The 24,955-nt window shown below is 44.2% G+C and overlaps 1 protein-coding gene and 1 non-coding gene across 15 annotated transcripts in view; both read right to left on the bottom strand.

Annotated features, from left to right (window-relative positions):
- Positions 1 to 4,190, bottom strand: part of LOC126544568 (uncharacterized) — a 113,384-nt gene extending 109,194 nt beyond the window's left edge. For 7 of the 14 annotated variants that reach the window (XM_055077712.2, XM_055077718.2, XM_055077716.2 and 4 more), the window contains exon 1: positions 4,015 to 4,188. The gene's annotated coding sequence lies outside the window, so the exon portion shown is untranslated. Of the gene's footprint in view, positions 1 to 3,890; positions 3,986 to 4,014 lie in introns of those variants that run through there. The other 7 variants (XM_055077710.2, XM_055077713.2, XM_055077722.2 and 4 more) reach the window with 5 other exon arrangements.
- An 8,175-nt stretch (positions 4,191 to 12,365) lies between these two features.
- TRNAE-CUC (transfer RNA glutamic acid (anticodon CUC)) lies at positions 12,366 to 12,437 on the bottom strand. The gene has a single exon. It is a non-coding gene; the product is annotated as a tRNA-Glu (tRNA).
- Between the last annotated feature and the right edge of the window lie 12,518 nt (positions 12,438 to 24,955).

The following is a 24,955-nucleotide window of genomic DNA, read 5'->3' as shown; positions in this document are numbered from 1 at the left end:
ACAAGCCCTATACAGGCGTCCTAGCATGCGAGAAGACACGTGCAATCAGATCCACGCAGCGCAACGTCGATACGTGCACAGTTTACACTGCAGTTGCATATAATTGCACAAGGTGGTGCGCCATGCAGCAGTCCCGTGACATCGTTCCACTTACCGCGCGAGAGTGAAATGCGCGCTGCGTGGCGTCTGTACGCACAAACTTTGCATTGCAGTAGCGTTCTATTACGCAAGGTGTCACGGCATGTAGAAGTTGCATCATGTGCCAGCTGCGAACCAATGTGACTAGTGCGCCGCGTAGTCTCGATACATGTGTTCACGCTTCCGTACACGTTATGGTGTCTGGTCGCAGAGCACGAAGCGCTGCTGAAAAGGCGAGTAGTGCAGCTGCGTGCGCGGCTGCAACCAGGCTCAAGGACAGCTGTTAGAGAGCAGCACAAGCCGCAGCTCGCCGTCGACGCCGGGTGCAAATTTCAGTTCCGTTCTCGTGAAAACGACGCAAAGAGACTTCGCCGCGAAGACCCTGCAGTGTGTGGTGGCGAAATTACGGCACGACAGCTTCGCCGCCAAAACCCTCAAGTGCGTGCTGTAGTGTTCAAGCAATTTACGACGGTCTCCTATCGAGCCACTCCTCCAGCTTATGCTGTGACTGTGCTTCACACATGCTGCGCAGGCCTGTGATTTTGCGCTATAGGGGGCGCAGGGATGACCAGAAAATGACTACAAAGAACTGAGTTGGTGGCAAATTTAAACCAACGCACACGTATAACGAATCCACCTCACCTAAAGGAACAATAAGGGGCAACAGGAGTCCCGCTTACACTGGTGAGGTACTTTTTCGAAGCCCTATCTTCAGAGAAATATTGATTACTAGAGAAGAAACTTAACACCAAGGCTCCCTTTCGAAGTTGACGCCAAAAATCCGCATCGTCCCGACAGCACTGTTACATGAGTCTATTTAGCGCAGGACATATTATGCGACATTGCTAGCTTGGGTTTTCGGCTCATGTAATATGCAACGCGTAGTCCTTTACAGATGCGGAATTGACCAGGCACAATGAGACATTGTAAGAGTCCATGGGACCTCACGGAAAGTTAGTACAGTGACTTCGCTGGCACGTCACCCCCGTCCTTAGTTTCTCGCGTATTTGCTAGGTTACGATGTGCTAACGCATGGTAGGAGAGGCGTTCGCGGTATTCCAGAAACGTAAACAAGAAACACCACTTAACCTTCAGTTTCCCTCATTAAATGCATATAGAGCAGCTATATAGCACGATGACTTGACTGAAGGAACTACTGGAGCTGGTGAAAACTTTTACGCGCCATGCTCCTGTAACAACGGCGAATGAATATCCTTTTCGTTCTGCTGATCAAATTACAGTTAACTCGTGCAAGTGCTCTCTGTCTGTTTTCGTAATAATGAACAGGGAGAAAAAATGACGCGACATGGTTGGTTATTTTACGCTAAATCGAGAAAAGGCTTGAGCCCGCACTACGGCGTGCATGATAATCAGATCATGGTTTTAGCATGTAAAGCTCCAGAATTTAATTCTAATTGTGGTTTAACCTTGAAATGTTTACGAATAGGCAACCGCAATTTGTGAATGTATGGGATCAATGAGATTTATGCTGACCCATTTCTTATAGGTAAATTCAAGAAATTAGCTTACGCAGTGTTTGACATAAGGAACACCTAATTATGTGAAAAAGTATATAAAACATTCAGATTGAATTTGCCTGTTTTGAATCTTAGGCTGAAACATCAGCGTCGATTTAGCGCTGGCATGTCGTGGGTCGCTTGATATTTCTCGCAACAACATCATCACCACCACCACCACCACCACCACCACCACCACCACCACCACCACCAACAACAACAACAACAACAACAACAATAATAATAATAATACTCATTATAACTAAACTACAACTTTCGCAACCAAATAAAGGCGGAGAGGCAAAACAGACCCACCTTGCCAGTAAGAGCTCCGATATCTGCACATTATCAAGGAAAAAATAAATAGACATTTCTTTGAATTAAAGCACCGACGCGTTCAGCCTATATCCCCTTTGGGTAGCTGAAAAATACCCAGCGTATTTCAGCCCTAAGGCAATTAAAGAAGCTAACGTTACAACTCTAGCCACCAAGGCAATATGTAAGAAAAAAAAAACTCATAATCGCGTTTGCGAAAAATGACTGAATAAGTGAGGGTCAACTACCGCCAAAGAACAAGACAACAGCTACAGGGTTGCAATTAAGGAGGATAGCTCTATGGATATTGGTGTATTTGCCCGTAATAATGGAATTTTTCTTGAGACCAAGGCGCTCACCTCCAGTACGTATGTTTACACGTGAGGTCAAGGTCACAGTCTCCGGAAAGCGCTAGCACCAAAACATGGCACCCGCGATGGCGTTAGTGTGCCATATCACCAGGAGTACATTGTTTATATATCTGACGGGGACTGTATTTGTCCTGATCATATCACTGTTATCGGTTTCTCGGTCGGTGCAAGACGGGTCTCGGCCTCTGTTGTCGCGTTAATTGCTCTACTCAACATCTTCTCGACGTACTAGTAACCGAAAGATGGCGGCCAGAATAACCGCCAGTGCAAACCATCAATTACTCGGCTCTGAATATCTCCGAACAGAGTTTGCGCAGTTACCTTTCACGGGCCCCTTGACGAGCCCTAGGAATATCTCAGATAAGGTAGCCATAGAGAAAGCGCATTGGCCGGTGATCAGGGACATGTAGAACAGTAGCTTCCTTTAAGGGGTGAAACAATATACGTCGAGATAACAAAAGAAGCACGGAAAAATAACCTATGAATGCGACGACAGCAAGAAAGATATGGGGTTTTTCAGCTCATCCTATTCCACCCCTTGTTTCACACTCTATGCATCAAGGGTCATCCAGATCGAAACATTTGGTAGACGAAAGCTGCTTTACGGGACCTGGACCAAAACTGGAGAGCATATCATGCCAACTAATTACCAACAAGAAACACATGCACGTTTTACAATGAAAACCAACAATAAGCAAGAATTCCACCTCTGACAAAAACAAGATAAAGGTAATTTGCTATCGCCCAACCACTTTCAAAACGACAGTTCGTGGAAACATTCTTGCAGCGATGCGTCCCTCCCGATCCTTATGCCGCTGTTATCAACAACTGTTCACGGGTGGCCGATTCCATTAATAACGGGGGTGGGGTCACTCCGACCACTGACAAAGCGCGAAAAGCGTGAAAATGAATTGCACCTGGAAAGGGGCCTCGGTGAAATAAAGCGGCCTGCTCTGGATTACTACTGGCATATTCATGAAAGGAAAACCACGTATACAGCCGCGCGTTAAAAGAAGGCTCAACGTTTGAAATCCTTCAGCCGTGCAGGAAACAATCACCTGAGTGTACTTGTTGAATGCTCGAACATAACGCCTACACGGAATGATTAGCCATCCCTTGTCCGCATATATCCAAAGCGCATTGCTCTGTTACGTCCAGTACAGCGTGATTTGTGCCTTATACTTCGATGAGAGGGCTAAACTGTGATTTGGCTCCACAGTGGAAGCATTCTGCACCGTCCGGTTGCAATAAATGATGCAACTCAAGCAACCCTAAACACTTGCAGCGTTGACGGCGCTTCCTTGAGCGGCAATTACATATGTTCAGGAGTGGGCAATCGAGTATTGCGTTCATGATCAGAATACGCGTGATCGAACGGCCGATTACTGTGTTACAAGAAGTTCAGACCCGTGATGCACCAGCGCTTTAACTGAAAAACAGCAGACCCAATGTGAATGCACGATAACGGGCGAGACCTGTCCGCACTGTCATCGAAACATGTCGCGTGATTGCAGTGCTCATTATATATGTTCAAGTTGTCCATAGTCACCATAGCTTTGCTGTCGCACCCTGTGCGCCCGAGTCACCATATTGACGCCTGAGTGCGGGTGCAATTCACAGATGTTTGGCACTAGCTTTGCTGAAGAACAAATTTTGAAAGAACAGCAACTGACCTCTACTGAAGTCTCCGAAGACGGTATCCCGCTTGGTGAGGGGCTATCCGTAGCGAAGATTCAAGCGTAGACAACCCGGACAACTTTCGCTAAGCTTATTCTTTTTTTTTCTTGCTTTTCTAAGAGACAACCGTACTACACCGCGACGCCACAGCGGGCTGGCAGCGAAACCTTCCCGTGGCGAAACCCTGCTATCATAGCGGAGATCGTTGCCATAGCGACGCGCCCGGCCTTCCTCGGCTTGGGTGATACACACGAGTTCCGTTCGTTCGCCCTACGCACGCCGCTTCCCTTCCCGAGCGCTTCACGTTGGCAGCGCTCCAGTGCAATTTCGCTCGACTACTTGCTCGCAGCCCGTTTTCGCTTCGACAAGAGACCGTTCGTGACGGCCCAACAGTGGGCATGCATAGAGCATGGGAAATGTTTAACGACTACTCTTCGTCACTGTGTGCGTCTTTGGAAGGGCTTTCACGAGCGTATGAACCAAGGAAATTGATAAGAACTTATAGGTGAACTCCATCGCGGTTGTTTGCAACGCTACCTCGGAATACTTGCTTGTGGTATTGACTAATTACAGGAAAAGGTATTTCTGAACAATTTGGGGTTGCTATGAGGAACATCGCCTTTCTTTCTTTCAGAAAATGTTGAAAGAGTTCCATTCGATTGAAGACAAAGTCAATGCTATGGTCACATGTATCATTCCGTTGTTTTACTTTTAGTTTCCTCTAAATTATTTATAAGTTTTTTACCACTTTATTATTACTTTTACTATGCCTTTTGAGTATTGGGCAATCACCTATAATGGATACGACTCATATCTAAAGGGCACTAATCGACAAAGACGTAGCTGCCCATCTCTGGAACTCGATGACACGTCCTTTGAATCAATTGAGCGCAGGAGGAATGGCTGAAGCTTGCAGATTTTTTTCTTAAAGTTTACCTTTTCTACTGCACCATAGAGAAAGGATTTCAACGAGAGGGGACACTCGGCGAGAACTGCCAACAGGAAATACGTCACGCTAGTATTAATGTCACTCGTTTGTTGCCGCGAGCATCGAAAAAGAAAGAGAATATGAAATGTAGTTAACAGATATTTTTTTCATTTTTTATTCTTTCCCGGCAAAACTAAAAATAAATTTCCATATAAATTAAATTATAGTTTGCGCTTTACTTCCGTCATCTAGCGACAGGCGAATGAGGCGCCAGATGCATGCGTCGTTCGTAAGACACGCCGCCGAAGCGAGCGAGGTCGGCTGCGCATCTGAGCGTTGGTCTGTTTGGTGACCCGTCTGCCTGTTTTTCTATATTTAGATTTAGCTGGGTTTGTTGGGCTCCCGACGAATTCTTGCGTTCCTTCTGCACTTCGACACGGCACCACTGCACTATTGGACTACGGCAAGGTGAGAAATTTTCTTCGAGAGTCTGCGACGCATATCAAGCAATTAGGCTTACGACACGGAACCTAGACTTGTGACGCAGTTAGCGAAAAACAGCTCGACCATCGTGGCACAGTTAAATTTCATTAATGACTCGTACTGAGAGACGTTTGCGACGCTTTCTATGAGCGCCAACATCATATTAACTTATTTCGGTTGTTTTGGGGCACGCTGGTCGCACAGGGCGCTGTGGCGGAGTTTCGCGTGTACTGAATCTTACTGGAACAAGTTTCGGCGCTTTCTCTAACACGCAATATTGTTGTGACTAATTTCTTTACATTTTGGGGTGCTTTTCAAGCGCAGTGGCCGCGCCTGACATGACGTGGTTGGCGAAAAGCAGCTAGCCCGTGGTTCGCATTCAAGATTAGCATGTACTGAATCTTACTGGGACGAATTCGTGACGCTTTCTCTGACCCCCAACATGATTGTAATGAATTTCTTTGCATTTTGGGATAATTTCGAGGCACATTCACCGCGCCTGTCATGACAGTTACTTTGGCCTGTACTGAATCTTACTGGGACAAGTTTGTGACAATTTTTATGGCCCTGCAACAACTTAAACCTTCTTTCGGTACTGACGCTTGTCGAAAAGGAGACGAGCAGTTGCCAAGAGTGATAGCACGGGATTATCTTGCTTGCGCTGCCAGACCGCGCTGAAGATAACGCCAAGGAGCTCAAACACCAGGAACTTGTATCTCAAAAATTGTGTCTTCTGAACGGCTGAAGACAGGCTTTGCACCCATGCGCGTTTGTCTTCAGTGCGAGTGGAAGGAATTCTGCGAGCATCCAGCATGGTCTGGTTGAGAGCCTGAGTGGAGGCCACATCGGTGTATTCGTAGCGTATTATCGCGTCGGTTGTAGCCAAGTTCTCTTAGAAACGCGCAGTAGCCCATGTACACATGCTTCTAAGTTGCACGAAGTAAGGATCGGGAAGAGGGGAATGCTTGGAAATAGGATTTTTTCGCGGTATATGCGGTATTGTTTGGGATGAGTAGGGCATTTTCTACGTCGTGTATGTAAAAGCGAACTGCTTTTGTTTGTAATGCTGCCCATTCACCACATTCGCACGTTCACACGCATTATTCGTATGTGTTAATACCAAAATGGCACATGCTTGTAATTTAACTTTTTCAGCTGGCGTCGTCTGGTGGTGCTTCCTACGGGAACTACTGCTGCTTAACTTCTGCCACAACGTTGGATGAATGCACAAAAAGCCCGCAACGAGCATTTACATGGAGCAAAATAAACATTTCCTCATTCCACAAGGCGTCTTGCGTCTTCTTTATGAAATTGCACGTGTCACATATTCGATGGAGGCTTGTAAAGATCGTTAGCAACTATTTTTCCATAATACTGAAACGATTCCGCACCAAGACCACGCGCGGTTGAGCAGTAGCAGCAAAAAAAAATGCCGTGCCTATCAACGCAGCCGGCGTGACGCGTTCTTAGTGCTCAAAACGCGCGCGCCCAAAACCGGAATCGGAAGTGTGGTTAAAGTAATAATGCCGGCGGCTTGGTGTGCTGCAGTCAATTCGGCCGCTGGGCTCTATGGGAGTGTTCGCTCTTGTAGAATCCTTTTTCTATGGCTGCATCCTAATGCTGCCGTAATGTTAAAGAACTTGTTTTCAGTGTCTCCTCGACATGTACATCGGGCGAAATTTTTGTACGGCTGCCGTTCACTGCGTACTGCCGTTTCCCAAATAACGCGTTTCTTCTAGGGGGAGGAAAAGAACTTGGAGAGCATTGCACGATACGATTGAATCCACACGAGTAGGCCCAACAGTTGATCGTCCCGTCAGAGCGTGCGGTAGATTTTAATACTGCGGCTCAGCAGCTTGGGGAGCTACGGCGGGCTGCTGAACAAGTGCGCATAACTAAAAGATACTGCTCACCAAACATACTCGTCCCATACTCCTAGTCTCAGAGCTCACGTGTTGGCCCGGCAATGCTAGGGAAAAGTGAAGGGCATGTGTTCATGGGTTGTTTGCTTGCCAAGTCGGGCTGCCTCCAAGTTGATTTCCTCCCTTTATGCGTTTCCATATTTTGTATACTTGCCGCATCAAAGCGCACTGACCCTAATGCCCGCGATCTAGCTCTGAGTAGCTAAATGCCACCGCAGCCTATAGCACTATCACTTCCGGTGGTATGGCACATATAAAGATCAATTTTTTTCCTGAGCTACTTTTTTTATTTCTTACATTTTATGTATGCCCAACCATTTCGCATCATAATGCACAAGAATCAGCTTTCTGTTATCGCTAGCTGTGTAGTTATAGTAAGTTTTCCAACCCATATTCTCGTATTGCGAAACCGAAAAGTAGTACTACTTCTTTTACATAACTAATATTCAAAATACCTTTTTAAAATTTCGTGCTATTGTCGAGCAGCAACAGGAAAAAGGAGACTCGATTGCCTCTCGCGGGGGCTCCAGCTATGAAGTTGTTACATCTTAGGACTCTGTGTAGTTTTGACAACTTTCACGCGTTTTTCTCAATACAACATTTCCCTCCACCTCATGGTACGCAAGCTTTAATCACCTTTTTAATGAACGTTTTGATATGAAATTTTGCACACTCATTCCTCACATAGAGTTGTGTATAATGAACTAAAACAAAATAAATTGATGATTTATTTTCGCACTTACAGTTCATTTTGCAAATAAATTTGGTCAATATTGGCAATTTCTTTCGCATTGCGTAGTTTTTGAGACATTACTTAATATTTATCACAATGCGTGTATCCTAGTTCATCGCAAAAATCATCCCCTTAGCTACATAAACGCTAAAGCTTCACTCAATTCAGCTAATCATTCGTTACTTATCACTGCTGGCGCGACTGGCACTTTTACATTTTATAAGAAATGCCTGCAGAAAGTAAAATGAACCATTTTCTGCACTTTAAATAGATAAATAAGTTAAATAAGGCATGTTTATTCAGGAAATTACTTTATTTGAATCCTGGCTGCGGATTGAACGAAATTTTTTTGTCTGTGGCACCACCTTAAGATAAAAGGCTTGCCCCTTGACGTCAGACCTGAACGCACGATCCTATAGATTGCGAAGCGGGGCATGGGCAGATACCTTGCGCCATCTTTCTTTCTTTTGTTTATGCTTTACACGATCTTGCAAAGTGTCACTATCTCGGTGTGTTAAATCTCGAGTGGATGCCAGGAGGCCTTTTCTGATACCCAGTGATTAATAAAGTCAGCATATATAAAAGAAATACGAGGCTCAACTGATTGGGGATTCATTTTACATTACCTTTCCTTAGACTTCTGCGGACATCGGCTACGTTTACGTGAACACTATAAAATCAAGCCGATTCGGATTGTCAGGCCATTACCTCGGCGAATTCATGTAGCGGATTGGACGCAGGTTAAAGCCAGCAGGTTTGACCAAGGAAGCGTCGAGGAGTGTTTGGTCGAGTTGTCTGCTAGAATGGGGGTTGCGAGGGGGGGGGGGGGGGGAGGAGGTTGACTGCCCGACTCGCTTCGCAAGGTGCATGTAAATGCGGTCGGATCACGCTAGGTCCGCTCGACATCTGAGTTCCACCCACTTGCGTCGAGGTCATGTAAATGAAGCTACGTAGCGGGAAAAAGATTAGTGACGCAGCCTGGTTGCTTAACACCTGAAATTGGTTATTTGCTTTTGCATCACAGGCTCTACGACCTGTGTTACTGTGGCAGTCTCAAACGGTGAGTCGCGGTGAGTGACTAAAAAGTGCGCGCAATTTAAAGTAGTCAGAGCTGTTTTTTTTTAAGATTGAGGAAGGTATGAGCTCTCTGTAAGGTTGACGCAAAAAGGCGCCGTAAAATCACGCCTCACGCAGGCGCCAATGCAAATGCTAATGCGCGTCTGACGGGCTAGCTGCTCCGAGGGCCAACTTTCTTTTCCTTTTGCTATCACGAGTTGTTGCAACCATGCTTGAAAAAGAACAAAAAAGACGGCACAAGAAAAGCAACAGTCTTTGGGAATTTCCAATTGCACAAGACGTCCTCTGTTTCATCGCATTTCGCAACGATAGTTCACCTTTCTTCGCTCCGATTCCGAAACTTTGCGCACGCGGAGCAGCCCACGCGCTGCAAGGCAGCGCGATGATGGGCGTTGTCGTGGCACAAGACTGCAACGCCTCAGCCCTGAGTGTAATCGCCAGTGACGCTGAGACAACGAATAGGTCGTTGCGCACACGTAAAGGTAGTTGCGGGCTGTCGTCAGCGCGTGATAGCTGCGCGATAACGTTCGCGGGCAGCCGACAGCACGTAGGTCCGGCTTACAATGGTCTAGGAAAAAAAAAAGCATCAAAACCACTATCTCCTTGCGCTCTATTGGCACTTAGTTTCGGAATCGAAGAGACAAAAAGTGGAAACTTGTCCACATATATACACACAACCACTGGTTCTTAACACAATTTTTTTAACTTACCACGGATATAGCCAGGAAGGCTGTCGTGGCACCATGGGCCCTAAATCGAATCATTAAGTTTACCATAATTTAAATTTAGGCAATTAATGTGTAGACTGCGATAGCTATAGCTAACTCTGCATAATTAAATGACCACACTACTGGAAGGATGGATCGGGAATATTTAACCCTGGTATTCAACGAGCCCTTAAAAAAATATTTTCATTGCAAAAGTATAGTAGTAAGCCATAGATAGTAGGCCTCTTCAACTATCCGTCCCTCGCCCCACAGTGCCCGAGGAGGTGCTTCCAGCCAGTGAGCGTAGCGTATGCAGCGCCTCGAGCATTCCTGGAGAGCCCCAACGACAAATCACAGTGGTGCACCTAGCTGTGTAGGAAGCTTCTCATCGCCTGCGTCTCTGGGAAGCGTGGCCTTCGAGATAAGCAGAACAGAAAACTGAACTCGAAGGCCATGTTTTGCCTTACTTCACACTCTAGAACTGACAACAGCTACACATTAATTAAACATTAATTGCTGCGAGTATGCCACATTGAATGATTTGCACCATAAAATACGATACTGTTGCAAAATTTTAGTAAGCACAAAGCAGCAGTAAGCGCAAAGTGTTTTGTCTACAAATTTGAGTGTCCAATTCACGTTTATATGCGTTAGGTTAGTAAGCATGAGCACTGTGAAACCATAATAGCTTGCAGCTGGTCGTTAAAAAAGCCCACTTGCCGTTCTTTCGGCCGACGGAGTTCCATATTGTGGTCGTGATAATTTTCGGCGTCGGCTTTCACTTCGACATTCTGTCTGACTAGCAAATGTGGTCCCACTGACGGCACGATTTCTGTGTTAGGCAATGGTAGGCGCATATCTGTGACGTCGTGACGGAGAAATCTGTTGTCAGGAACAGTTCTCAGGCTCCGTGACATTAGGTTTAGCCGTATTTGGGGACAAGGTACAGTATGCTTTTTTGTGAACAGTTTACATGAGCCTCATTGCCTGAGACCACGAGGCAGGGTACAACCTCAGAAGAACTTCAGTTTGGCCTAGTTGGTGTTTAATTCACATGATATTGAGCGCAATAAAGACAGGGACAGCGGAAGAGAACACAAAAACAACACGGGCGGTAACTTTCAACTGGTATATTCACGGCAGACCGTGGGCATATATAGACAAATAGAACATGCGTTACCGCCCTCGTTTTTTTTTTTTTTGTTCTGTTCCGCTGTCCCCGTCTTTATTTGCGGTCAATATGATATGCAGGGTACAACCTGTTTAAGGGAGAAGCTTAGGCCTGCTATAAGCTCCATGAGGTCTGGAGTATCAGGTGTGCCATGATAAATGCCCCAAACCGCCGAACGAGATACATGGTGGAGACGCGAAATGATATTTATACTTCCGACAAAAGCGCTGAGCCACAAAATAAAATAAATTGCACCTTTCCGTCCTTTCCCATGTAATGTGTTTTTACTGGGTTTGGAACGCACCGCTGTACCTCGTTAACCAAGAACAAGCTATAGCCTCTACAGAGCCTTCAAATATTTTTTAAGCTACCCCGCTGACCACTGTTCACCCATCGACGCGTCTCTTTTCTCGTGGAACACCAATCCTCCATGTTCTCTCACTCGAAAACACCGACGATGGCAAAGTCGGAGTAGTTGAGTCCACTGACGTTCACGGCGAAAAGGGGTGACGTCACGTTGTCGGCCAGCAGAGCCACGCCCCGCTGTTCGCTGTCTCCTGCAGCGAGGCGCCTGTCGACGGCGTGCTCCAGCATCACCTTGCCGATGGCGATGGCGCCGATGCTGAACAGTGCCAGCACGGCGACGGCGGTCACCGTTCCCGTAGTGCAGCGAGCCTTGTCGCCCTCCCACTCTGTGCTGTCGGTGCGCTCGGGGCGAGGCTCGTCGGCACGACGTCCCAGGTTTTCGAGAAAACGCTGAGCATCCTTTGGACGCATCTCCGTGTATTGTCGGGATAGTTCGGAAGGCTGATGAGGATCGTCCTCAAGCGCGTATGTCTGGATAGTTCGGAAGGCTGATGATGATCGTCCTCAAGCGTGGCACGTACCCACGGTGACGGGTTGGCCAAACACTCAAGCATTTTTACACCCACACGGGTGTATAACGAAGGGCCTCTTGTGTCACATGGCTAACACCGTCCCCCTCAAGGGTACAGGAAGGAATCTTTGATGTGGAGAAATTAAGCATTTCTTTTTAATGTGAAGCACTCATGTTCGGTTGACCCAAGCTTTATTTTTGTATGCGGCATTTGGCATCCTTTCGCCGGGAGAGGTTTTTTGCACTCGATCGCACACCCACTGCTCTCTGCCCATGCGACGCGTTGCTATAGCGACGGAGGCACGAGGTCTGCGGCGGAAGGGGGAGAGCGGTGAGACCGTCTGTTTCGCGCCCCGTCGGCCTAACCTACCCTAACCTAACCTGACACTCCTTCAATGTGTACTATAGAAAATAAGAATAAGCAAAAGAAATAAGCGCAAAAGAAACCTTTCCGACACCGGGAATCGAACCCGGGCCTCCTGGGTGAGAGCCAGGTATCCTAACCACTAGACCATGCCGGAGACAAGTGACGCCCTTTCGTAGACCCGTCATATAGAATAACAGCGCCTTAGAATATGATGCGGCACATGCGCAGAGAGCAGTGGGTGTCAGCTCAAGGACAAAATACCTCTCCCTCTTACGAAATGCAGACACGTATGTGCGGTTTATGTCTGGTTTCTTTTGTATGTGCACCAAGTTCATCGCACAAAAAAATGCTAGCTGGTTTCGTGATATGCGAACGGGCTTTCGGACGACTTTTGCCTTTAGATTACATTTATTTTAGACTATAAACATAGATAACGTGTATTTGACTGTTTGATTCTTCTTAAGGTGGCATCTTTATGAAGATTCATTATGAAACTGCAACGCGAACAGCAAACAAGACACGAAGCAAAGATAACACTCAAGCGCTGACTCGCAACTCAGTCTCGCTTGTTGTGCTCGCTGCAGTTTCATAATGAACAGTTAACTGCTCGACCAATTTTCAGTACTTTTACAACTTTATGAAGATATTACTCGTAATTATTTGCTTTCCTCGGAAGCTATGTCATGGGAAAGATACTTGGGCGACACTTAACACTGCTTGGAATGCCGCAGAAGCATTTCAGCCGCAGTTCAGCAAACACCGTGCTTAATTCAAATACACAAAAGTTGAAAACCAGTAGCAGCAGCAGACGCAGAAAAGGAAATGGTAGAACGGAATTCGTACAAAGGAATGCGTAGTTGAAGCTATTTGACGCAATCTTTTTCCGTTATACCAAAGGAGGATATTTTCGTACAAGGTGGTGGTGTAAATGAAGGCTGTCTGATTTATTCCACAAGATTCTTTCGCTTACTACTGAAAGACACATCAAAAACCCAAAAATCTATTCTCATTATGCAGGGCATGTTTCTTATTTCTTCAACCATTCCCGTATGGCTTCACGAAATTTCAGAAGTACTAAATGTCTTTATAACTTTATAGCAGAATGAGCGCAGAGGAGTATAGAAAATTCTGTAAGAAGACACATGGGGGTGTTAAAGGGACACTAAAAGCAAATACTAAGTCGACGTTCACTGTTTAAATACCATTCCAGGAACCTCGCAACACTTGTTTCGCACCAAGAAAATGTTTTGTTTACGAGAAAATTGCATCTGAAGGGTCCGAATGCCTTTTTCGAAATTCTAATCTCCCGCCACACAACCGGGGGGAGTGGTGACTGCATAGGCCCTCATCACCTGTTGCTACTTTCGGCAGTGAACCGGCGCCCGACAGACGGCGGTACCAAGCCATGACAGAGCGGTGGATTCGCCGAGGAAACTGCTTTTTGGTCGTGTGGCATAAACCATTCGGGCATCGCGCGACACCACATGGAAGTGGGATTCTCTGCTACTTGCAGTTTGTACGAGTTTCGCGAGCCAGCAAAACCAGCGGAGCACTACGCGATAACGAAACTGCTGAAACGCGAAAGCGTGGGCGGCGCAGGGTCAAGCGAAAACGAAACCTTTCGACTGCCCGCGTCGTTGTCAACGGTAATTTCAATGAGTTCTTTTTTTTTTTTGCTAAAAAAATGAAATAGGACTGGACCAGTAGCATTTTATTCCATCCTATAATATACTACGAGGATGTCTTTTGCAACGAATGGTTGAGTACTAGTGACAGAATTTAACTGAGGAGCGTTTTCATAATCGCCAAGTACTTGAATGTCCTGGAAGAGTCCTTAACAATGTCCTGCATTTACCTCAACTTGTTGTTTATTAAGGTTCTGTTCGCGATAATATTGACGCCTTAGAGATTCCCGAGCATTAATCTATCACTTCAACTGGACTTAATATTTACCCTTAGTGTCCCTTTAATGTAGCTGTTGTGTAGAAGCTTTCTTGAGTTACGCCCACAAAGTTTTATTAGAGGACTCTGTCATCGGCTACTATAAGTACAGTTACCACAACATTCAACTGTATAATTCGTGCTTAATTCTGTTGTTGTGTCAGGTCACAGCACCCTTCGATAAGTAGTTCTGGAATTATTTCACAAATGTGTCAGAACATTCTTCCATCCTTACTTTAAAGTGTTTGAAGGATTGATGTAAACTGGGAATATAGTGTGAAGCTCAGCTAAAAATATCCCTTAAGGATTGCTTACGTCCCACATCGCTACGGTGATTTTCTAATGATCACACCAGCGCCGCCTGAACAGCTGTTATCCTTTACTCATCTGTTTCTAATTAAAATTGAATATTCGCGGTGCATCAGTAGCAAAACGGTAGGTAAGCCCTTATATGAGCCCACCATATCACACATTTCTCTCTTCTACCATAGTGTCGCAATCCAGAGTAATTCCGTTCCTCGAATGCTGCTCTTTCAGTTTACGTCAAAGCTTGGGAAAGTACACAGGGCGAACAAGCCAAATTTTGATGTAGTCTTGACAATTAGGCAAAGTTTCAGATGCAGTTTTAGTACCATGTACTTGCTTACATGTATACAATGTTCCACTAATAATGATGCATTCCATTACAGCTGCGTTGTTATACTTCACAGCATCATGTCTACAATGATTGTGCTGAAAATCTACCAGGCTAAAGTACTCCATGTCCTAGGCTGGAAGGCCATTATTTAAATAAAATTTACGCGCAGAATAAAAAAAAAGTACAGGTTTCTCAATGACACCGTCACGTCAAAAGTTTGCGCAGTGCGAGCTCTGCCAATAAGGAGCTAGCATCCGCAGCCAGTAAAACTATGCAAAATTGTTGCACGCTCTATACCTCACAGAAGGTGCAAATCGGATTGCCTTGCTGCGCACCTATAGTGCGGAAATATCGAGCTCTTCTCAGAATTCCGCGACTCTTAAGCTTTTGACACTGACGAGAGGTGTCAAAGGCTGTAGTCCACTCTTAGACTGATCCGTAATTATAACCGCCGAGCCCTTGTTGATTGAATATTAGAGGGCAGAACGGTACAACTAGTGCAAAATTCTAAAGACACCCTGTATACAAACAAGTAGCAGAATGGGACGCTGAACAATTTAAAGAGTACTACGCTGACCAGGGGCTCGTACATTACTCATAATGGTATACGTGCTATTTCAATTTCGGAGCAGGGCGAACTTTTGTTCAACTGTGAGGATTTATTTCTAAGAAACCCGTATGGCGTTTCCATAGTAGCTTCGTGCTGCGAGACGAGTGGATGTCAAGCTTTCCGTTTTTTGACCTTTCTTTCACTTTTGAAGCTTCCGCAGAACTTATTTGCCTTAGTCCGTGTTCCTCTGCCTTGAGCTGTCGACGATTTCACCCACGCTCTGCTCGCCTCCTGTTAGCTCAGATGGCAGAGCGACCGCAGCGGGAAGGCGTTGGTCTCGGGTTCAAATCCCCGGACGAGGTCGAATTTTTCTTTAACAGTGAGGCTATCTTACTGAGGAACCCACGTAGGTTCTTTCTTGGTAGCTTCGTGCTGCAAGACCTTTCATTTATTTCATTTTCGGTATTGATTCATTAATGTATCACACATTGCGCAGCGTAGTTGTGCTGGTCTGATGCAAGCCCTGCCAATTTGCACCTGTGAAATGGCGATATACTTGTCTTCTAAAACACCGAAAAATGTTTTTATGTGTTATTAGAAAAAAAAATGATAGGGAATGATAGCATGTAGGGAGAAGTTGATATATTTGCATACCAAATACTGTTTACTTGCAGTAGCCCGTTAAGTGGAGCTCGAATGAGAGTTTTAGTTATGTGTCGAATTATGTTAACGTACAAACGGCAGGTATTGTATCGCACATAATTAATGCGCTATCATCTTGTACGTCTATGTTTATATATTTCCAAATTATCCTTCTCCAGCCCCCATAACCCCAAAGTTCGACAATCACCATGCTCACCAGCTGCCATATTCATAAATGTGACAACACTTAACACTCGTGATACGAATACCAATTTTATAGGTGTTACACAAAAACAGTTACATAGTTTACCTATTGTAATTATAGAACTGAAAGCGCCGTACAGTTTCCATGAGGGAATAATGAGAATTTTAAGGATGGTCAGGACGGCACTTTCAAAGACCAGTTAATATGGACTTTGAAAAATTCCTTATCCAGTTGCTCAAAATTCTAATCCGCACATGATTTCCCGGTGTTCTGAAAGGAGTGAACCCGGCACCCAGCTTGCTTTTTGTGTAACTGAAGAGGAAGGTGCTTGAAAAAATGTGAGCTAAATGTTTAGTCAGTAAGTCAATAATTTTAATTCCACATATTGCAATAAACACACAAAAGAAGCCGTGATTCAGAGCTGCTATTTAACAGTTTGATGAGCCCAGCGCAAAATTAGATGGGTTTACGGCAACAAAAATACATCGATGTGTATTATTACATAAAATCGAAATTATTAATCTAGCCTACATACTAACATACCACTGAAGAATTTTCACGCAGTCGCACTATAGTGTCGCGCTCACAAAATTCAGGCCTAACTTGCTTGAGCCGCCGGTAAACGAATGAAAAGTAATGGATTGGTAATCATCCAAGAGTCTCCGAAATTAAACCAGTAGGTAACACTCACCATGTTTCACCTTTCCTCCTCTCATAGCCACGTTTATTTCTTTTTCAAACAACAACTTGTGGATGGAACTTTAAATGTTTTATTCTTTCAAGTTTAAATCACGCGTTCAATCGATATAGCGGTAACATTAGGGCATGCAGACGATACCAGCGTTTCGGAAGAAATTCAGACCACTGACTCAGCATTCCCTGGGTTAAATAATATCTCTGCAGATAATTCGTGAATAGTATTTCTTTTTTAGCTTTTTTTTCAAGAGTAATATCAGGCACGTCGTACGCTTCCCCAGTGTCCTCGGTCAGCTGAACTAGTCACCGACTTCATGTTTTTATTAACGACGCAAGTTACGCCGAAGGTGGGGGCAAAGTAGAGTTCTTTTCGGTTATTTATAGCGTTATACCCGGATTATGGTCATCTTTTTAGGTTTGTTGGGAGAACAAGAACCGACCCTGCTTTCAATGTGGAGGGAATTGAGATTCAAGCGTGCATAGCCTGTGAAATCGTATCCAGGCAACCTTTTAAACTGTGTGCTTAAATAAGAGGCAGTTGACATTCCTCCTGCAACTGCTCGACAGTAACAGTTTCACTGGAAGTATTGCTGCGATTCTCAAATGTCGCAGAAAGGGAGTGCATTTTTAGGTTGTGAGGTTATATATAGATCATTCAGCGCTAAACTAAAGCTTAGAGAGGAAGAAGACGTGCGCAACGCACCTTGTTTTGTGGGACTTTGAAATTTTCCGGTGCACACGGCTGGAGCACCTTCTACCTTATTTACGCTGACCATTATATAATTGAAGAAGTAAGAATTTAGGGCTCGCTGGCAATCATACGTCTTTCTGGATACGACCCCGGCCTTGTCCATTTTCTTCCTCTTCCTCTTTCCCAAGAAACGCTACAAACATCGCATACAAAGAAATACCATGTTCCAACTCGAACTGAATTAGAAGCTCCAGCTCGGCTGCTCCTATTTGAATAGGTCGGAAATCAGCAACCGTTTTTCTCAGCTGTGACAACCCCGACTTTGATGAGGTTTGCTGAATTTGAAATGGAAAAGTTGGAATCGATTTCGTCAACTTCATTTTCCGCGTGCGCTGTGAAATTTTTTACAAAGAAGTATATAAAAATTGTACAACATCAACACCAAGAACTTCATGTTTATAACTGTGTACCTCAGCAATGAAAAATAATATTACAATATTGTAAACTGCACCTAGTCGTACATCTAAAGGCGACAAAGGGAGACACTGTGTGCTGACCTGTAGTATAGCTATAATTAGAGGATATTCCTTATCGAAGACCCTTCCGAAAGTTGTAACAAAGTCCAATAGGTTTTACATTCATACGTCAAATTTTGTCCCCTTTAGAAACTCTAATTGATGCAGTCGACATAAAATGTGATACCTATTCCAAATGCACTACATCTTTGGTAAATGGATGCTTAGGCTTGTTGCATATTCCTGGTTTTGCGCGTGGCTTACAACATTAACAGAGGAGAGGAGAGACAATGGGCGCTTCACTCTGTCTCCTCATTCCGTTTTTCACGTTCTAAACCACGTACCAAAACAAGAAAACACAGCAAAAGATGTCCCTTTTTGATGCTTAGTTATGGATTTGTCAACATCGTGCTCCTATTGAAGTTGTAGTTTTAGCTTGGTGTCGTGCACAGAAAAAAGAAAAAAAAATCATGGGTGAGACGGTGCGCATTGATTAGGAATTATGGTTACCCATGGGACAGCTGAGCACCATTAGGAAAGTTTTACAGTGCGAAAAATAGGACAGATGAAATAAAGTATAACACATAATAAACCCGGGACCGAAACGAGAGATAGGAAGAGGGTCAACCAGAAATTAAATTTTATTTCGATAATTCCATGTTCCTGCCAATTTCTCGGATATTTTTTTTTTCGAGGTCTCTGCAATGAACTTTACCTACATCAACGCCTACGTTGCCATATGAACATATTTTTGCACAAGAAGAAAACCATGCGAATCATCGGAAATATTGAATGAATACTTCACGATGTTGTCCATCAAATTCGAATATTAAATACCATAAGATTTATTGTTCTTTTTTGTAAATATTATTTTTCCTAATATTCGTCTCTTAAAAATTGGTGTCTGAATATTGTGCAAAATTTGCACCTTACCTTTGCTTACTTTAGCTTTTAGATTATTATCTCCCCTTCCCTTTTACCACTGGCTTTTTGATGAAACTCTTGGTAGTGGTAAGCGCCATAGTTAGAGGAGCAAGAAGGAGCAAGCAAGAAGAGCAAGCAAGAAGGAAAAAATTGTGCGAGTGCGATATACTTTGCATACCGGATGCTGGCTAAGCATGCGGTATTTTTTAAATCTATTTTGAATAACGAGAACAAGGATACCGAACATTTTATCAGCTTCGGAAACCTTTGTCGCTCTTGCTGGCGGATGTTTGTTACGTTTATCTGCGACGCCCGCGATGGTAGACTAATAAGTGGCTTTGGAGCTGCGTTGCTAAGTCCGAGGGAGCGGGACCAAATCCCAGCCCCAGTGGTCGCATATCGGTAGGGGTCGAAATGCAAATGCGACAGTGTACCGTGCATTGTGTGCACGCTGAAGAGTACAAGGTGTTCAAAATTTTCCGGAGTCGCGTGCTACACGGCGTGCCTCATACTCATATTGTGGTTCTGGTACGCTAAACTAGACATTTTTTTTTTCAGATAAAACTATAGAGTCGAAGGCTAAGTATGCATTGTTACGACTTTGGGAGACGGGAGACGCAGTACTGGAGTTGTCGAAGGAGGAGCGAAGAATTTTGCACAATATTTACAATATAGCAGAAAAATAGACGACATATAGCTGCCAAATAGCTGTCAGAGCCCACGTGACCAATTGGGTCGACTTGTGGCGTCTCTCCGTCTAACATTGAGCTGTTCTAAGTAGAAATGTGCTTGATCACGCAGGCTGACAATTGCACCTACGTGAAGAAGGAGGAGGTTATTTTTGATAACTTCTTTGATGCGGAACACCACTGGGGCAACTAGTGACGTCACCAGCGTCACATTCCTTCTCTCGAGGAATGGACGTCTCATCGAAAAAAAAAATATTAAATTATGGATTTTTACGTGCGAAAACCCTTTTATGATTATGTGGCACGCCGTAGTAGGGGACTCCGGAAATTTGGGCCACCAGGGGTTCCTTAACGTGCACCTAAGTCTAAATACACGGGTGTTTTCGCATTTCGCCCCCACCGAAATGCTGCCACCATGGCCGGGATTCAATCCCGCGACCTCGTGCTTCGCATCCCAACACCACAGCCGCTAAGCAGCCACGCCAGGTGTCTCATCAAAAAAAAAAAAAAAAAAAACAACTCAAAAACCGAAGACCTGCCTGCCTCACATCGTTTTGTGTGGGGCGGGACGTTCCCGATCAATGTAGGGAAATACACGTCGCCGCGATGAGACCGCGGAACAAGTGTGACAGAAGAGGATGAGGGAAGTTCCGCCGCTCTGAAGAAGCAATTATTGGAATCATGAGGTAGCATATTTAATGCGTACGGTTGTGAGAACTTGGGATGCAAATTTTGATTCTCAAACTCTAATGCTCAAAGGTCTGGAAAGTTTTTTTTTTTCGTTTACGAAAGGCTGGATTGGCAGGAATAATGAGAAGTAATGGAGCATGCAGGAACCATGACTTATTCGATAACATTGGAAATGTTGCCTATATTTTCATTCAATGATTCAATCAATTTTATAGTACTAAAAATATCATGACCAGGCATATGAAGCTGGAACTTCAGAACCGTAAAACTGTATGAAGGACACCATTAGCCATGGCCGACTATTCCACGCTGTTTGATTGTCTAATATACGGAAGATGTGTATCAAATGAGCAAATAACACGCGCACATACAACGATAGCTTCACGTCGACTAGCTTAGATCGACGAACAAATGTAATGAGTTTCATAAGATATTTTCTACGGTATGCACAAATAAGTACAGAATGAGCACTTGAGGCGTTTCTTTCACAGTAACAATACAATGCAATATACCTGAACCATTCAGACTATCTTGCTTCTGTATGTGGAAAGATAAGCGATTCTTTTGGCTTGACCGAAACTATGCCGTGCCTGCACATAAAGTATTGTCTGGAACAGTGCTCACCGATTCCTGCCACTTTTTCTTATCGCTAGCTATCGCAGTGCTTTTCATAGCGCTTTCTTCCAGTTTTGGTATTTCTCTTGGGCCGATATAAATCATGCCCTTTGATTACAGCTTCACTCAGCTTATTCCGTTGAGGCACTTGTTACTCAAATTGAGCACTTATTTGTTACGCTATTTGTTTATATTATTTATATTTCAGGTACACTCGGTTGCTATGAGGCGTGAATAGCAGGAGGGGGGCGTGATAAATAATATAGAAGACTAATAGCACATACTATCCAATAAAATAGCCCTTCAATTCCAAGCTTGAAGGATGCTGGTACTGCGAGGGAGACGAGAGTGGCAGGCTGGCTATGCCAGTCGACGCTACATTTGAGAACAAAGCATTCTTAATAAAGTTTGGCATGGCAATTCGGCGCAATAACTGTGAGATGATGGTCAACGAGCGATGATACTTAATGAGGGACGGAGAAAACAAATTGTTTCAAGTGTTCATTGAAGAAATAAACTTTGTGAAATGCACACAGGGGGTCTAGCAGGCGTGGTGCTTAAAGGTCTGGAAAGCCTTCTTTTATTTATTTTGCGAAAGGCTGGATTGGAAGGAATAATGGAAGTAATGCAGCATGCAGAGCCATTTTGATGGGGTGCACGGGGGCGTGATTGGGGATTTAGTTTGCGGTTTTTTTGGTGGCGATGGTACTGAGCCCAGATTTTAAAGAAAAGTTAAATTTTTTTAAGCGTGACTTTCTCTCCGGCAGGAATTATTCGGGCTGAGATTGTCAGAGCGAGAAAACATCTAGTGCAATGCGGAAGTGGAGTCGGCTTGTCTCGATTCTCAATGTTCTAATGAGCCACAGTATATAGAAACGGGTACATTGCGATTTCTACTCGGGGAGGTCCTAGAATCAACGTGGATAAACTACCCCGTATGCCTTGACCACATGACAATCTTTGTTATTATACTGAAACATTTACATTAATATAGTTCGCGAAATGTTCCCGAGTATGAAAAATATGTTAAATTGAAATCCAGGAGCGCAGATTTTCCGGCTAGTTGGTTCGTTGCATCAGTTGAAGTCAAAGCACCGGATTCGCACGGACAAGAAAGACGACAGCGCACGTCATCTCGTCTTTCTTGTACATGTCAATCCAGCGCTTCGACTTCCACCGTGTAATTGAGAAAAAGATATACCCGCCGCGTTGGCGTATATATAGAGACTATGGTGTTGGGCTGCTAAGCACGTGGTCGCGGGATTGAATCCAGGCCACGGCGGCCACATTTCCATAGGGGTGAAATTCGAAAACACCCGTGTACTTAGATTTACGTGCACGTTAAAGAACTCCAGGTGGTCCAAATTTCCGGACCCCCCCACTACAGCGTATCTCACAATCAGATCTTGGTTTTGGCGCGTAAAACCCCTTAATTTATTATTCAAGAAGACGTTAGCTTTCTCCCCTGCTTTTTATATCCGCAGATACGAAATCTGCGTCACTGGGGAAACAAACAAAAGAAAATAGCGTTATATCTGTTGTGATCCTGTGAACAACAAATAGAACTAATAGCTACCGCGTTGGCTGAGCAGCTGTTCTGCTGCCGAACACGACGTCGCGGGTTCGACTCCCGCCGCTACAGGTGCATTGAGGCGGGGGAAAAGTGAAAAAAGAAAGAACAGAAATTGTTTCTCCCGAAGGGCCAAGCACTGACATCGATAGCAATGTTTAATGCTGCGCTGGGTCTCCTCGGACGATGTTCTAACTATACGTGGGTGAAATCCAATGTTATTTGCACAAATTGTTTATTGTTCCCCCACTCCTTCTGTAGTGCCTCCGGGCCCTGAAAGTAAATAAATAAATAAATAAATAAAACAAATAAATAAATCATATGTGGATGTAACATACGCGAGCGCGCTCAAAATTTCCACCGCCCTTGAAAGCTTTAACAGGACTTGTAGGGCCTGTAACGGCTTCCCACTGGCACCGCTCTGCTGCCCATAAAAAGCGGCGTCACTGAAATTACAAAATTTCAAAATTGTAAGCACTGACACTTTTATGCAATTTGTATTGGCAGTATGTGCTGGATAAAATGCATAACTTGTGAATGAAACTCTTGATTACTTTTGCGTGCACGCTACGATTCTCAAGAGTATTGACATCCATTGAGCATTTTGGAGGATGAATAGAATGACATCTACATCTACCTTGCGTACGTTATAGCAAAAATAAAGCACGTTCATGGATTAAATGCACACAACAGCGCGGTGATGGCGAAGTATGCATATAATTGTTACAGTGCTTGTGAACTTTGGTCTGCAGCACGACTCATTGTTGAAAGGAACATGCTAATGAGTGGTTGTCTCACTGCTGGCGCTCTTTGGCTGCTAGTGCTATGTCAATGCACTGAGCAGGTGCGTGGACAAGGTGCGGTGAGCAACCAACCATAGGTCACCGGCTGCAAAGCCGGGTCATTGTACACTTGCGAGAGGGAAAAAAATGTATGAGCTCTGCACTGATGTCTTACATTTAACAGTGAATGATATTGTACTTGGAAAAAGAAAGACCTGGTGTTCAAAACCTTTCTGCAGCCTTCTACTACGACGCCTTCTCTTAACGCAAGGGCTGTTCTGGTACGTTAAACACCATGCGTACAAAAAAAAAACCCAAATATTCGTTGATCGACCTGCTTACCATTGCACCAGAATTGATATGGACTAGTCCCCACGAATCTTTGTTTCCAAAGATACGTGGGGGAATTCAAAAGGGAACTAGGTAGCCTTGTTAATTTTTAGTATGCGGAAATGCTTGTTGACTAATTAGAGAAGTCTGTCTGTGCGTTTCAGGGCCGGTGAGACAAAATGCTGTATGTATTGATGCTCGGACTACATTGACAGTGATCTTTTTCTTAAGTGTTCTGCCTGTGTGGTGCGTGTTCGCCATATATACGTATAATATTTGCGTGCAAATAATCTTGGTATAGCCCTATAACTGGTCCGCAGTGTAAATGAATAAATAAATAAATAAATAAATAAATAAATAAATAAATAAATAAATAAATAAATAAGAACTTGGTGCCCTTCCACTCTGAGAATAAGAATGAGCAGCGAAGTTGTGTGTGTGGGCCCCCTGAACGCCGGCGTCACCTCCGCCGCGGGTTGACCCGGCATTTCACTATCTTCGGGATCTTTTTCTACACGCGGACACGATAGTAGGAAAAGTAGACCTTAACAGCTTAACTGCAATAAATAAATAATGAATAAATAAATAAATAAATAAATAAATAAATAAGTAAACGAAACTTAGTTTGGAGTAATAGATACCGTGTGAATTTCAACATGACAAACGCTAAGGCAAATTCAAAATGGGAGATATCAAAAAAAGCGATAGAAAAGTTTGCACAGTATTTTGTTCCATTGGCCAGAGTAAGGTTGGTACGCAAAGAGACAACTATTTAGCACAGCCTCATTATCGGTCACAAGGCGTAGACCATGCGATGAAAGTAGGCGAGATTACCTACAAGACAGAGTTGCAAAAAAGGTGATTTTTGTTTTTGCAAATGCTTTTCAAAATGGTCATGATTAACTGCTGAAGTCGTCACTGTTGTGTGAAAGGACATTTTTGTTGCCTTCTCGAAGTGAATAACAAGTTTCTGTTTGTTGGCGTTTGTTGCACTGTCTCCGTAGGACTTAGGATATGTCGAAACTGCATATTTCTTGCTATTATTTTTCTTCACGCTTGCTTATGCGCTAGCAGGTTATTAAAAGCGCGTACATAAATCACTGACACAGGGTCGATCCGCAAGCGTTCCAGGTAACATAAGGACTTACGATCAGATTACGGCAGAAAGAATGTAGACATTCTGTTTGTTGTAATG

The sequence above is a fragment of the Dermacentor andersoni genome, chromosome 10, assembly GCF_023375885.2.
Source record: "Dermacentor andersoni chromosome 10, qqDerAnde1_hic_scaffold, whole genome shotgun sequence".
Lineage (NCBI taxonomy): Eukaryota > Metazoa > Arthropoda > Arachnida > Ixodida > Ixodidae > Dermacentor > Dermacentor andersoni.
Note: the sequence above shows the minus strand (reverse complement) of the source record. Positions and strands in the feature narration are given on the sequence as shown.